Below are 16,490 nucleotides of genomic sequence, written 5' to 3' on the forward strand. Positions count from 1 at the left end.
AACAGGACTAGAGCCAGGGTAATAGACTTTTGGTTTTCATTTTACAATATTGTGTAGTTTATTGGTTTTTTTAAACTTATGTATGTATAACTTTTAAGATAATAATAAGATTAAAATGAAAAAGAGGTAAGAAATTTGAAAATAAATGAATGTATAAAATTAATAGAGTTAACTGAGCTTCTACCAACCACCAACAAAAGGCTTCTGAAAATTTGCTTTAGCCCTTCTTAATGTAGTTCTTTTCAAGGCTTTGCTTAATATATAAACAATTTAAATGCTTTCCACTATAGAAATAGTTACATGTATTATGGCACATTCATATAATGAAATTATGTAGCCATGAAAAATGATCTTATAAAAAATTTTAAAGGACATTAAATAGTATTGTGCACTAGCAATTACTATGGGCTTAGAACCATACAACTATGGGCCTCAATCTAGAGTCTGCTGCTTACTAGCTATGTAGCTTAAGCAAAATCATTTATCCTTGAAGTCCCATTTTTCCCCAGTGGTGCAGTTGAAATAGTAATATTGACCTCTTGGTGTTACTGAGATAATTAACTAGGATAAAACAAATAAAGCACTTTTCACAGTGTCTGAAAAATATTTGGAAGGTGGTAGTTGTAGTAGTAGAACTAGTAATAGTACTAGTAGTATATAAGGTATCAGAAAACTTAGAGTACTATTGTGAAACCAGTACGATCTTACCTATGTAAAAAGAAATCCATGAAAAAGAGACTTAAAGCAAACATGTTAAAGTAATAACTATATTTACCTATGAATAGTGGTAACATGGGTGATTTTTTCTTCATTTTTCTTCTACTTTTGTATAAATTACATATATTCTATAATTGTGTTATTGCTATAATAAAGAAAACAAAAGAAGAAAAATTAAATTTTAGGCCATAAAATTAGCAAGGTGCTATTACTAATGTAAGTCAACAATATATAAGATTCTGGGGCATCTGAGTGGCTCAGTCTGTTAAGTGTCTGACTCTTGGTAATGGCTCAGGTCATGATCTCATAGTTAGGTTTGTGGGATTGAGCCCTGTGTTGGGCTCTACATTGACAGTGTGGAACCTGCTTGGGATTCTCTCTTTCCCTCTCTCTCTGCTTCTACCCCACTCATTCTCTCTCTCAAATTAAATAAACAAACTTTAAAAAATTAATATACAACATCCTATTTTTCCATAAATCTCATTATTAGCTATTATTTGGCCTTTATACAAAAGTCAGAATCCTCTCCATATATCACTTATTCTTTTTGTCTATGTTCTGTAATACTTATTTTTGTCACTGTATTTTTGTGCAAAAGAATGGATACATGGGACTTGAACTCTTCCTTTACCTATCTTTAGCCTCCTCATTTCTAAATTTAAAAGCTTAGAGTATAAATGTCTGTAAGATATAAAACACAGCATTTGTGGGATTGTGAATACGATCTATCTTTTCTTTATTGAATTGTGATTGAATTACCAAACCCCATAATATGTGTAGGAAGAGGAGATATAGGAATAGCTTCTGTTTTATTTTCTCCTCTCCAGCATACTTTCAGTGACTTTTCAGGACTGGAAGAAACGAGGAAGTCATTGAGAATTTTTGATAATAGAAAATTATTTAGGCTTTGAGGTGAAAAGAAAAGCATGGGGAAGACACTGTGAGTGAATGATTATAAAGTGGTAACCAGTGTTAGGGAAATTGGATGGAAGAACAATGTCTGGTCAGCACACACAGTGCTAGATCATCACTAAATCAAGCTACTGTCAGATATTAGAATGTGGTAGATGGATGCAATAGACCCCTATGCTTGGTGAACTTAAATTAAGACAGTATGTGCGTTATTGATTGAAAGGTACTGATGGGCTATTTCCTGGTGGAGTGCATTAACTGAGTAAGAAATCAGGATGGGCCCGATAATAATTGGGTAATACATTAAAAAGAGATGTAATAATGTGGTGCCTCTACGTTTCTGTTTTTCTATATTTATGTTTTTTGAGAATACTGTCTCTAGTTATCTATATTCCAGTGATAATATTTGATTTAACATCTTATACACTTTGTCAGTATACTTAGTGTAATGGATTATTTTGGTTTCTCCACCTATTACTCACTGTATATATGGAGTAGATCTGCTCAATTTGAGTTAGGATTATAATGGGGTCGACACTCCCATTCAACATATAAGACAGAGTACAGAACAAAATTACATGGAAACATTTTTTAAATGGTATGCAATACCAGGAATAAATCCCATTTGATTGTGGTGAATACTTTTTAATATATTGTTGGATTCAGTTTGGTAATATTTTGTTAAGGATTTTTGCATCTCTTTTCATCAGAGATATTGGCCTGTAGTTCTATCTTTCTCTCTCTTCCTTTTTTTGGTGGTGTCTTTATCTGGTTTTGGTATCAGGGTAATGATGGCCTCACAGAATGCATTTGGAAGTTTTTCCTCCTCTTCTAATTTTTGGAATACTTCCAGAAGAATAGGTATTAACTCTTTATTTTTTTTAATGTATATTTATTATTTTTGAGAGAGACAGAGACAGAATGTGAGTGGGTTAGGGGCAAAGAGAGAGGGAGACACAGAATCCAAAGCAGTCTCCAGGCTCTGAGCTGTCAGCACAGAGCCCGATGCGGAGCTCGAACTCAGGAGAGCTGTGAGATCATGACCTGAGCTGAAGTCCAACGCTCAACTGACTGAGCCACCCAGGCACCCTGATATTAACTCTTTAAATGTTTGATAGAATTCACCTGTATAGTCATTGGATCTTGGACTTTTGATGGTGTTATTTTTTGATTACATATTCAATTTTATTGCTCGTAATTGGTCTATTGAAATTTTTAATTTTTTGAGGGAACTGCATACTGTTTTCTATAGTGGCTATGCCAATTTTCATTCCCACCAACAGTGACCAATTGTTCTCTTTTCTTTACATTGTCACTAACACATATCTCTTGTCTTTTGATAGTAGCCCTTCTAACATGTGAGAGGTGATATCTCATTGTGATTTTGATTTGTATTTTCTTGATGATTAGTGACATTAAACTGATATGGTTGTTGGCTATTTGTAAGTCTTTTGAAAACTGTCTTTTTATTTCTTCTGCCTATTTTTAATAACATTTTTTAGTTATTAAGTTGTATTCATTCTTTCAGACACTACACCTTTTTAGGTGTATGGTTTTCGAGTATATCTCCCCATTTTATAATTGCTATTTTATTTTTGTAGATTGTTTTTTTTTTCTATTTCGAAGCCTTTTGGCTTGATGTAGTGTCCCTTATTAATTTTTGCTTTTGTTCTTTGTGCTTTTGGTGTTAATTCCCAAAAAACTCATTGCCAAATCCAATGACAAAGGAGCTTTTCCCTTATTATTTCTTCTAGGAATTCCATGGTTTCAGGTCTTATGTTTAAATCTTTAATCTAGGGGCGCCTGGGTGGCGCAGTCGGTTAAGCGTCCTACTTCAGCCAGGTCACGATCTCGCGGTCCGGGAGTTCGAGCCCCGCGTCAGGCTCTGGGCTGATGGCTCAGAGCCTGGAGCCTGTTTCCGATTCTGTGTCTCCCTCTCTCTCTGCCCCTCCCCCGTTCATGCTCTGTCTCTCTCTGTCCCAAAAATAAATAAACGTTGAAAAAAAAATTTAAATCTTTAATCTATTTCAAGTTTATTATTGTGAATAGTAGAAGATAGGGGTCTAAATCCATTTTCTGCATGTATTTATCCAGTTGTCCTAGAGCCATTTGTGAAGAGACTATCCCTTTCCCATTAAGTGTTTTTGGATCTATTGTCATATATTAGTTGAACATATATGTGACTTTATTTCTGGGATCTTTATTATGTTCTATTGGTCTACATGTCTATTTTTGTGTCCAGTACCAAAATGCTTTAATTCCTATAGCTTTGTAATATAGTTTGAAATCAGGAGGCATGATGCTTCCAGTTTTATTATTCTTTCTCAGGATTTCTTAGGCTATTTATGGTCTTTTGTGGTTCAATACAAATTTTAAAATTATTATTTTATTTCTGTGAAAAATTCCATTGTAATTTCAAAAGGGGACCATACTTAATTTATAGATGGTTTTAAGTAAAATGGGCACTTAAACAATATTAATTTTTCCAGTCCATAAACCTGGGGGTACATTTTACTTTTGTGTGTCTTTAATTTCTTTCATCAAAGTCTTATACGTCTCAGTGTACACCTCTTTCACCTTCTTGGTTTAACTTATTCATAATTATTTTATTTTTGATGCTATTGCAAATGGGATTGTTTATTTCTTTTTAGATATTTTATATAAACAACATAACTGATTTACATATATTAATTTTGTATCCAGCAACTTTACTGAATTCATTGATAAGTTCTAACAGTTCTTTGGTTGAGTCTTTAAAATTCTCTATATGTAAGATTATATAATACAATGAAAATTTTACTTCTTTCAAATTTAGATGTGTTTCATTTCTTTATCTTGCCTGATTGCTCCAGCTGGAACTTCCAGTACTATGTTTAATAAGAGTGATAAGAGATATCATATGTTTTCACTCATATGTGGATATTGAGAAACTTAAAAGAAGACCATGGGGGAAGGGAAGGGGAAAAAAAGTTACAAAGAGGAAGGGAGGCAAACAATAAGAGACTCTTAAATACAGAGAATAAACTGAGGTTTGATGGGGGTGGGGGAGAGGGGAAAGTGAGTGATGGGCATTGAGGAGGGCACTTGTTGGAATGAGCACTGGGTGTTGTATATAAGCCAATTTGACAATAAATGATATTTTTAAAAAGTAGGCACCTTTAACATATTCTTTATTTTAGAGGAAAAGTTTTCAATCATTCACTATTGAGTATAATGTTAGCTGTAGGTTTGTCAAATATGATCTTTATTATGCTGATGTATGTTTCTTCTATACCCAATTTATTGAGCATATTTTTTTCATGAAAGGATATAACATTTTGTCATTTTTCCTGCATATATTGAGATGATTATATTATTTTATATTTCATTTTATTAATGTGGTGTATTTACACTTAATGATTTGCATATGTTGAATGATCTTTGCATCCCCCAGATAATTCCACTTGGTCATGGTCTATAGTTTTCTTTTCCTGTGGTGTCCTTATCTGGCTTTGCTATCAGGGTAATGCTGGCCTCATAAAAATAGGTGAAAGGGATTAAGAATACAATCATCATAATGAGCATTGAGTATTGTATAGAATTGTTGAATCATTATATTGTACACTTTAAGTGAATATAATACTATATGTTAATTATACTTGAATTGAAAAATAAATAAAAATTAAATACATTTGGAAGTATTCCTTCCTCTTTAATTTTTTTGAATAGTTTGAGGAAAATTTCCATTCATTCTTTAAATGTTTGGTAAGATTTGTCAGTGAAACCATCTGGTCCTGGGCTTTTCTGTGTTGGGAAGTTTTTGATTACTGATGTAATCTCCTTGTTCATTATTGGTCTATTCACATTTAGATTTATTCATGATTCAGTTTTGGTAGGTTGTATGTTTCTAGGAATGTCTCCATTTCTTCTAGGTTATCCTATTTGTTGGCATAATATTTCATAGTAGTGCCTTATAATCCTATGTATTTTTGTGGTATCAGTTGTCATGTCTCCTTTCATTTATGATTTTACTTATTTGAATCTTTTGTCTTTTTTTCTCAGTCTAGCTAAGATTTGTCAATTTTCTTTTTCTTTTCAAAAAACACCTCAGTTTCATTGGTCTTCTCTGTTGTTTCCTTGTCTTTATTTATTTATGTACTGCGTTTTGTTATTTCATTCATTCTGCTAACATTTGTGTTAGTTTGTTCTTTGAGGTGAGATTGAGCTTTTTCTTGTTTCTTAATGTAGGCATTTTGTTGGTATAAACTTTTGTATTATAACTGATTTTGCAGAATCCCATAGTTTTGATATATTGTACTTCCATCTTTGTTTGTCTCAAAATATTACTTGATATCCTTCTTGATTTCTACTTTTATCCATTGGTTGTTTAGTGGCATGTTGTTTAATCTCCATATATTTGTGAATTATCCAGGTTTTCTCATGTTCTTGATTTCTAGTTTCATAACTGTGACCAGAAAATATACTTGCTATGGTTTCAATTCCTTTGAATTTGCTAAGATTTGTTTTGTGACCTATAGTATGATATATCCTGAAAAATGTTCTGTGTACACTCAAGAAAAATGTATATTTTGTATATTGGATGAAAAATTCTATTTGTTAGGTCCATTTGGTCTGAAGTATGGTTTAAGTCCAGTGTTTCTTTGTTGATTTTCTGTCTGATCTATCCATTGCTGAAATTCAATTCCTTTTCAATTATTGTATTGTTATCTATTTCTCCTTTCAAATCTGTTAGCATTTGCTTAATATATTTATTTGCTCTAAGTTGGGTGCATATATATTTGGGATTTTTATATCTTTTGACTTTGACACATATATCATTATGTAATGATCTTCTTTGTCTTTTGTTACCATTTTTGGACTTCTTTCTACCATTTTTGGCCTTCTTGTCCATGGGTGACTCTTTAAGTCAGTGTTCTCCAGAAGCTTACAGATCATGGCTAAAAGGGGCTGGAACCAGTTCACAGGCTCCTAGTGGTCTACAGATAGTACTGTGGTTTTTCTGCCTATTCCCCAGTGCACAGGCTGCTGATATAACTTCCTAGTCCTTCAATGCATGGTGCTGGATTCTTCAACACCCACAGAGGCACTTTTGTTTGGAGATGGATAGTAGTTTGTTGTTGAGGGTGGGAACAAAATGAAAAGGGATATCTTATGCTGCCACAATGATGATGTCACTCCCTGAGACCAGAAATTTAAGTCAACTATGATTCATATGCTAAGTATTCTAACAGATGAAATAGGTAAGAACATATGGGCAAAAGAGGCAAAGAGATGGAAATCCTAAGAAAGGACTAAAATGAAATTCCACAGATTTAAAACACTGTAACTAAATGAGGAATTCCTTTGATGGGCTTATTAGTAGCCTGGATATGGCTGAAGGAAGAATTTCTGAACTTGAGAATATATCAACAGAATCTTTAAAAACTAGAAAGCAAAGAGAACAAAAAATGAAAAAAAAGAGACAATAGAATATCCAAGTAATGTCAAGAAACTACAAAATGGGGGTGCCTGGGTGATTCAGTCGGTTGTGTCTGACTTTGGCTCAAGTCATGATCTCGCTTACTGAGTTTGAGCCCTGTGTCAGGCTCTGTGCTGACAGTGTGGAACCTGAAGCCTGTTTTGAGTTCTGTGTCTCCCTCTCTCTCTCTGCCCCTCCCCCACCCATGCACACACTCTGACTCTGACTCTCTCTCAAAAATAAACATTAAAAAAAACTACAAAACGTGTAATATATGCATCTTAAAACTACCATAAGGAAAAGATAGAAAGGAACAAAATAAATATTTGAAACAAAAGTGACTAAGAATTTCACCAAATTAATATGAGACAACAAGCCACAGGTTCAGGATGTTCAGAGAATTTCAAGAAAGATAAATGCCCCCCCCCCAAACCACACATAATCTTATCATTTTCAAACTAAAAAAATTAAATATAAAGAAAAAATCTTGAACAAAGCTTAAATAAAAAACACCTTACCGATAGAGGAATAAGATAAGAAATACATCTGGCATCTCCTCAGTAATCATTCCAGTAAGGGAAGAGGAATATGGATATATAAAAACCACATTCAAAACCCAGAATTCTATATTCCTTGAAATTATTCTTTAAAAGTGAAAGAGAGGTGAGTGATGTCAGCGATATGGCTGGATAAGATGTCTCTCACTGGATCCACCCCTCAACAATAATAATTCGTCATCCCTCCACTGACAAAAGTTATTTTGTGTGAGTGGTGAGATCCATCGCAATATGCCAAGGGACGCAAGAGGATTCTTGCCCACTTATAAATCAGACAATTGGCATGTAAACCGTGTTCCCTGCTGTGGATCTTGCATTGACCCCTGAACTGCTTCCAGAACCTCTTGGCCATGGTCCAGGAGCTCCTAGAAATCACTGTCTTAGATAGTTGCCCACAGAGAAGAGAGCCTTTGTGGAAGTCCAGATTTTTAGAAGAGAAGTTCCAGTACATCATGGAGATATATGCAAGATTGAATACATTGGAGAGGGTAAGAGGTACAGTTTGTCTTAACTGCATCCCCCCTCCTCCAAGGTAGCACAGATCAATGTCAAGAAACAACTAATTAGCCTATGATTTTTCCCTCTGGGGAAAGGGAGAACATGTGAGTAAGTGCATGACTTCCTCGGCTGTATGGCAAATTGCCAAAAAAAGCCCAATTCTGTATCACCCCATCCAGACAACTGAGTCATGAGTTGTGTGATTGGGGGTGAAAAGAGGCTAGGAGAGATAGAACTCTCAGAGGGCATTAGTAGTGGGATGCAGATTCTATTAACTGCATTACAGACTCCACTAAGAATCCTACCAATAAGCTTCTGGAGGTGCCTCACCCACAGAACCCCCCAACTGGGTAACAAGTATACCCAGCACTATACATACTTCACTCACACACTGCCCTACTTTTTGGGCAGCTGTCTATACACACTCCCAACGGTGGTCAGAGTAAGATTTGGCAAATGGGTAGTGAGCACAGGCAGAAATAGTACTCATATCTGTCAGAAAGAGACCACAGACTTGAGCTTTAGCTCTGTCCCTGGGAAAGCAAATGGAAGGCTTGTCAGCACTCAGTCTAGTGCATTCCTGGGTCATGAGATGACATACAAGCTTAAGAATATTGCCACAAGAGGGAACAGGAAGAGTGAAGCAGGCATATCCATAGAAGGTCTGGGAAAGACTCACAAACCGTAGAAGGTATGTTTTTGTCCTGAAGTCAATTAGTCAAGCCAGGAGAAGGTGGCTGCTACTATAAATGGAAAGATGGCAACACAAGACTTTGTGAACATGAAAAATCAAGGAAACATGATGCCACCAAAAGATCACAATAATCTTCCAGAAACTGACCCTAAAGACACGAAGATATTTGATTTACCCAATAAAAAATTCATAATAGCTGTTTTAAGGAAATTCAATAACCTATAAGAAAATCCAGACAACTCAACGAAACCAGAAAAAAAACAGTACCCAAACAAAATGAGAAGTTTAACATACAGAAGAAATAATAAAAAAGAAACTGAAATTCTGGACTTCAAGAATTCGATAAATTAATCTAAAAATACAATTGAGAACATCAACAGCAGAAGGATCAGTCAGAAGAAATAATCTAGCAACTGGAATACAGAAATTTTGAAATTACAAGTTAAAGGAAAACAAAGAAAAAAAATGACCAAAAGTTGACAAGATCCTATGTAATCTATCAGATGCCATTAAAAAAATTGCTTTGTGAAGTATTGTGGCTCCAGAAGGAGAAGGGAGGGAAAAGGGGGCAGAAAGCTTATTTAAAGAAATAATGGCTGAGGGGCATCTGGGTGGTTCAGTTGGTTAAGTACCTATCTCTTGATTTTGGCTCAGGTCATGATCTTGCAGTTCATGAGATTGAGCACCCTGTTGGGCTCTGTGCTGACTGTGAAAGGCCTGCTTTGGATTCTTTCTCTCCCTCTCTCTCTTCCTCTCTCTCTGCTTCTCTCCCTCTCTCAAAATAAATAAGTACAAATTAAAAAAATAATGGCCGAGAACTTCCTAAATCTCGGTAAAAATTTGGAAATTCAAATTCATGAAGCTAATAGGTCACCCCATAATTTCAAACCAAAACAATCTTCATCAAGAAACATTATAAAAGGGGCACCTTGGTGGCTCAGTCGGCTAAGTGTCCGACTTTGGCTCAGATCATGATCTCTCGGTTTGTGAGTTTGAGCCCCACGTCAGGCTCTGTGATGACAGCTCAGAGCCTGGAGCCTGCTTCAGATTCTGTGTCTCCTTCTCTCTCTGCCCCTCCCCTACTTGTGTTCTGTCTCTCTATCAAAAATAAATAAATGAAAAAAATTTAAAAAAAGAAACATTATAAAAAAACAGTAAAAATCAAAGAGAGAGAGAATCTTAAAAGCAACATGAGACAAGAAGAGTGTAACTTAAAAAGGAACCTGAATTAGACTATCAGCACATTTTTCAGCAGAAATATTACATGCCCCAATAGAGTGGAATGACATTGTCAAGGTACTAGGAAAAAAAAAACCTGCCAACCAAGAATACTCTGAAAAAGTTGTCCTTCAGAAATGAAAGAGAAATACTTTCCCAGACAAAACCTGAGGGAGAACATCACCACTAGATCTGCCTTACAAGAAACGCTGAATGGAGTTTTTCTAGCTGAAATGAAAGGATGATAATTAGTAACGTGAAAATATACAACAAAGTGATAAAAATAATTGTGTATTCAATTCAGAATACTCTCACACTGTAAAGTGGCATATTAACCACTTAACTATAGTACAAAGGTTAAAGGACAAGAATATGAAAATAACTATAGGTATCATAATTACTAATAAATAAACAATATAAGAAGAGATAAATTGTGATATCAAAAACATAAAAGGTGGGATAGTAAAAGGATAGAATTTTGTGTGTGATTGAATGTAAGGTATCAGTGTAAAATAGATTGTTATATTTTTAAGATGTTTTTATGTAAGCCTCATGGTAAACATAAAGCAAAAAGCCATAGTAGATTCACAAAAGATAAAGAAAAGAGAATTTGAACATACACCTTATAGAAAATTAAAAAAAAATTCCAAAGAAGGCAGCAAGAAAGGAGCAAAGGAACTACAAAACAGCCAGAAACCAATTAATGACATGGCATTAGTAATTCCTTACCTATCAACAATTACTCTAGTTGTAAATGTATTGAATTCTCTACTCAAAAGGCCTAGTAACTGGATGCATAAAAAGAAGGCCTAACTATATACTCCCTACAAGAGAGCCACATCAACTTTAAAGGCATACATAGATTCAAAGTGAAGGAATGGAAAAAGATTAACCATGCAAGTGAAAACCAAAATAAAGCAGGGGTAGCTATACTTATATCAGGTAAAATAGACCTTAAGACAAAAATGGTAACAAAAGATAAAGTCATTACAAAATGATAAAAGGGCCAATCCATCAAGAAGATATAACAATTTTAAATATATATGCACCCAACATTGAAGCACCTAAACATATTAAGCAAATACTAACAACTCTGAAGGGAGAAACAGACAACAATAAAATAATAAAAAGGAACTTCATTCCCCACTTTCAGCAATGGATAGTTCATCCAGACAGAAAATCAATAAGAAAATGTTTGGCTTGAAATGTACTTCATTCTAATTGGATTAAACTATTTAAGGGTTAGATTCTCAATTTTTCTTTTTCACTATTTTTACACTATCTCAGGAAATTTTATCAGTTTACATGAGTGTAAGTCTGGATTTGTAAAATGTTTGGTGTATTCTTGTTATATTTTTCCTCCTTAATATCTATATATGTGAAAATAATTTCTTTCTTTAAAATGAAGAGGTAATCAGATAGTTATTGAATGTACAGAATCACATCAACTATGAAAAAGTGAGGTTAATGAACATGTTTCTTTTTTTCTTATGGGAAACTACTTTTTCTTTGTTTACTCCTTAGGAAGAAAATTAACTTTGATCACATATTACCTTAAAAAAATCCAGTTTTACATATTCCTAAATAGGACCAAATGATGAGAGAAATAATTTCTTCTGTAAAAATTGACCAGAGTTTATTTAAAAAAAAACCTAACATACAATGTAATTCAAGGTATATAAATAAAGACTGCTTGGGATCATAACATTCCAAATGTATGATAGTTGCAACTCCATCCTAACAGGTCTGAAAGTATTTGCTCTCATGTTGCTTTGTCCAAAAGAGTAGAGCTGAATCAATAAGAGCAAACTAAGCACCTAATCTTTTGTAAACAACTTAGATTGTTATTGGCAGCAGAAATATCCATGAAAAACAATTATACAACAAAGTATAATAACTCAATATTTTCCATGAACATATCACAATATCTGATATTTTCTTATGAGAGAAAAATATGAAGGAACAATAAAGATGAAACAGCTACCACAAAAAAAGTGTCTCCCCCATAACTATCTGAAAGGGGTAGAAAGGTGAGATTAGAGGTTTGATGATGCTAATATGAAAGGAAATTGAGTATTGTATTTCTTATTTTATACAACTTTTACTCTTCATGCAAATAGTTATAGTCAAGCCCATAAAAGTGTAATCCATGGCATTTTAAAGCCATCTTTGTAATTATTGAAAAGGGCCTTTTAACAATTTTAATACAAAGGTCTGTGCTGTATAAGCAGTCCTCTACTGTGTATTATAACAATAAGGCTTACTTTTAAAACAAAGACTAAGTGGGAGTTATGAACCACTGGATTTAACAAACATTTACAGTTGCTTTTTGCATCTTTTTTGTTTGTTTGTTTTTGGGATCTTCCACTACATCAAGGTGGCTCAGTAGCTTGGAGTTCTTCATCAGATTCTTCCTCTGACTCTGAATCACTATCAGAGTTATCTGGACTTTCAGTATCAGCTAAAACATCATCATCATCATCACCATCATCATCATCTCCAACCACATCACTTTCTGCATCATGATCTTCTACCTCACTGAAGCTAAGTCCACAAAGTCATTGATATCTGCCTGACAATTCACTGTCCATACTATGCTGATATTGAGACTCCAGTTCTTCACTAATTTTCTTGTCTTCTTCCCCTGATTGGGAGTGAGATGTTGATTTGTGATCTCCTCCAACAAGATGATCAGTATGTTCTTTCTTTCCTGCTCCCATAAGTCTTAAGAACTTTTGTTTTCTTTCTTCATTAACCCAATCTGCTGCTTCCCAATTCCTAGATCCAAGATCATCATTTGGAGAGGACGAACACTTCACCCCATGCGAATGGGACTCCCTGGCAGGACTCAGCATTGTGGGGACCCCGATGGGATACGCTGAACCCACTAGTTGTTCTCTACAGCCACAGCTCCAGCACCCTGCAAACTGCCTCCGGCCCAAGCAGTGCTGCTAAAGAATGCGAATGAACACATGTTTCATTTGACTTCTGCTTCTTTGAAGTTTCCTTGGCACAGTCAGATGAACTGAAAGAGAATATGCAAAACTTTATTCATGTTATTTAGATTTAGTAGTTTTCTATGATTCTTAAGAATAATTTAAACGATGTACCTATAAACAAACCAAAGAATTACAAAATTTTGAAATATCTATTATATGAACTGGTTGTTTGGATCACTCATTAAAAAGAAGGGAGAAAGGATTTTGGCAAAGTTTATATACTTTTCACAGTGCATCTTGTATTCAAGATAGTATATGTTCCTGTTTATTCAAAGAATTATTTATTTATTTAAAAAAAAATTTTTTTTCAACGTTTATTTATTTTTGGGACAGAGAGAGACAGAGCATGAACGGGGGAGGGGCAGAGAGAGAGGGAGACACAGAATCGGAAGCAGGCTCCAGGCTCTGAGCCATCAGCCCAGAGCCTGACGCGGGGCTCCAACTCACGGACAGCCAGATCGTGACCTGGCTGAAGTCGGACGCTCAACCGACTGCGCCACCCAGGCGCCCCTCAAAGAATTTTTTAACAGGATATTTATATATAGGCAACACAGATAGCTCATTATGTTTTTATTTTGAGCACTTTGGGATTTTCCAAAACTACTGTTTCTTTTATATGCTGTGATCTCATTTGCTAGATAGAAGAATCTGCTTTAAATCTCTGACACTGTTTATATACCAGTACTTACTTTTTTCAAGGCAATTCATGACTACAATATTTGATTATTCACTATGTACAGTTTTGATACTATTCAGTTTCAATGTTGAGAAAGAGGAGCTTAAGATATATTACCATGATTTTTTCTGCCTTAGTACCTATATAAAACCATGTTTTAATGTGATAACTCAGTGAATATTAATACAGTCCAAGCATCCATTGCAGATGCACTATGCAACATTATTGTTTTTATTGTGTGATATATTGAATAACAAAGTGTATCAAGTCAGTAGACTGGGGAAAGATTATTTGTCATACAGGAAGATGCTTTAGTCCTTGTTTTTTAGCTTTCTATTTTTGGTAGGAAGAAGTAAAACTTTATGTTCATCATGTGTGGAATGGTTAACTCCTCCCATAATACTGTGACCTCAAAGCACCCTCGAGATACTCAATATTGATTTCTTGATTTGTAACAAAAACCTTTGTTGTGTTGTCTATACAGGCCTCACTGATATTCTAAGGGCCTATCCATCACATCATATCGATCTACACTTCCAATAGCATAGTAATAGGCAGAATAGATTTTGATGGTCCAAGATTAGTGAAATAATTTAGTAGAGAAACACTTCTTGATTCACTAACGTTGGCACAGAAAGCTTGATGTTTCCATAGTGTATAATTTGTTCCCATTGCTTTGAACACAAACTAAGGAAAGCACAGTGCAGTTTTTCAGTTTTTCTATTCTGTCTATTTAATTGAGTGAAAGAAAAGGAATTACTGATATTTCTAACTATTCAGAAGATAGAGAAGGTCAGGGTCAGAACTGTGGATTTTAAGTGTCCATAAATTAAAATCACATAGGTGCTTACATATGTTCATGATAATTGCTAGGTTGAATGTATGAATACTCTTATAAACATGGTGAAAGAGTTTTTATTTTTATCAGGATTTGGCAATGTGGTCATATATTCTTGTGATATCATAGTATTTTTTTATCTTTTGAAATAGAAATTTATTTTGAAATTTTGTAAACTGAACACAAAGAGAGTTAATTGAATCCAATATTGCAGTATTTAGGTATATACACAGAAGATTAAGAGACTCTGCCCACAATATGTCTCAACTCTCTAGCCCTCTCAGTAACTAAAATCTAGTTATCCAGAAATCACATTAGAGGTACAGGTTGCTTTGGGTTCTCTGTATAAATAAACGTGCATGAAATATATCAAACTCCAAGAGGAAAACTCTGTCATGTGCAAGTCAGTTAATCTGTCTAATGAAATCACTTGAGAACTGTGAGCATAAGATTTAAATTAAGTGAATAAATTCTGTCCCTGGTTTAGCAGTTGTGCAAAAGTATGACTTCATCCAGCAATTCATTGACTATTAATGAAGCTTTTAATAATCCGCTGGATAGGCTGTCTTTTTAACTAGCAAAATCTGACCTTTAATTTAACACTATTCCTTTAAATTGTTTTATCTTATATTTTCTCAACACTGTTTTTCTTTTTTGGCACATAAAGTACTTTCTTAGTTTTGAAAAGCACATATGCATTTCCTGGAAGATAATCACAAAAACTTAAAGTGGGAATATACAATTAATTTTAGTTTAAACCAGCCAAAATTAATATGGACCATAGTCACTAAAGAAGGGTCTTGTTTGCTGGATTTATTATCTTTTCTTCCAAGCTCATTAAGAAAGAGTCTAGCAAAGGGCTAAGGTCTCAATTAATTTTAATGGGCATGACCGAAGTTTAATAAAGTGTGTGTTTTAATTGCCTGAGATTAAGCTAAATTGTAGCCTTAGTTTGCTATTGATAGAAGTAAGATTTTGATCAAGATGTTCAAAATAGTTTTCTAAAAGAAATTGATAAAGTTGGTAACCTATTGAAAAGAGCAATTGGTTTGTCTAGAAAAAAATTATTAACATAAACTTCAAAGATAATTGAAGGACACTGGCCACTAACTAATAATTCTAAATATTATCAAATTAGTTTTCAAACAGATACTGATCCAGATATAGCAGGTAGTGGATACAAAAACCTATCTGCTATCACATTGTTAGTGATTTATATAGGTAAACTATCCAAGGCTCTGAATATCTGCATCATGGAGCACTAGAATTCTTGTACCCTTCAATCATTAAACTAGTCCATCAAATATTTGGTGTTGTTTCTTTTCCAAAATGTTATTAGGTAAATGATATTTATTTTGAGAGGTTTTTAGCTTGGTTCAAGGTGTGTTGTTCAGTTTCCAGTAAGATAAATATAAAACTCTAAGCATTTTAGATATTTTGGAAATCTCAACCCCCATAAATGGTAGAAAAGAAAACCTACTCATAGGAATCCAACTTCATTCTCAGTAGATTAGCATATTAACTGTCATATAATTAGCTTCAGTGAAAAGAGAATAACTCTCAGAAAGCCACCAAGGAAAGTTTTAATTTTTAGCAATTCATAAATTTTAATTACTAAAAATATGACATATAAAATTTTCTTTAAATATTTAACATGTTTAGGTCAGTTGTTTAGAACACAGTGATAATGAAGCTGGTGTTGTATGTGCATGTGTTTGTGTGTGTTTGGGATGTAATTTGTTATTTTATGTGTCAAGTTAGCTCAGGTATGGTGCTTGGTTATATAGTCAAATATCTGTATAATTATTATGAACATATATTTATATGTGATAAAAATTTTCAATCAGTTGAATTTAAGGCAGGTTACCCTTCATAATGGGGGTGAACCTCATGCAATCAGTTCAAGGCCTTAAGAGCCAAGAT

The 16,490-nt window shown here is 34.1% G+C and overlaps 1 pseudogene; it reads right to left on the reverse strand.

Moving 5' to 3' along the window:
* Nucleotides 1-12,343: 12,343 nt before the first annotated feature.
* Nucleotides 12,344-12,909, reverse strand: LOC125157058 (small acidic protein-like; annotated as a pseudogene).
* Nucleotides 12,910-16,490: the final 3,581 nt, after the last annotated feature.

The sequence above is a fragment of the Prionailurus viverrinus genome, chromosome X (assembly GCF_022837055.1).
Source record: "Prionailurus viverrinus isolate Anna chromosome X, UM_Priviv_1.0, whole genome shotgun sequence".
NCBI lineage: Eukaryota > Metazoa > Chordata > Mammalia > Carnivora > Felidae > Prionailurus > Prionailurus viverrinus.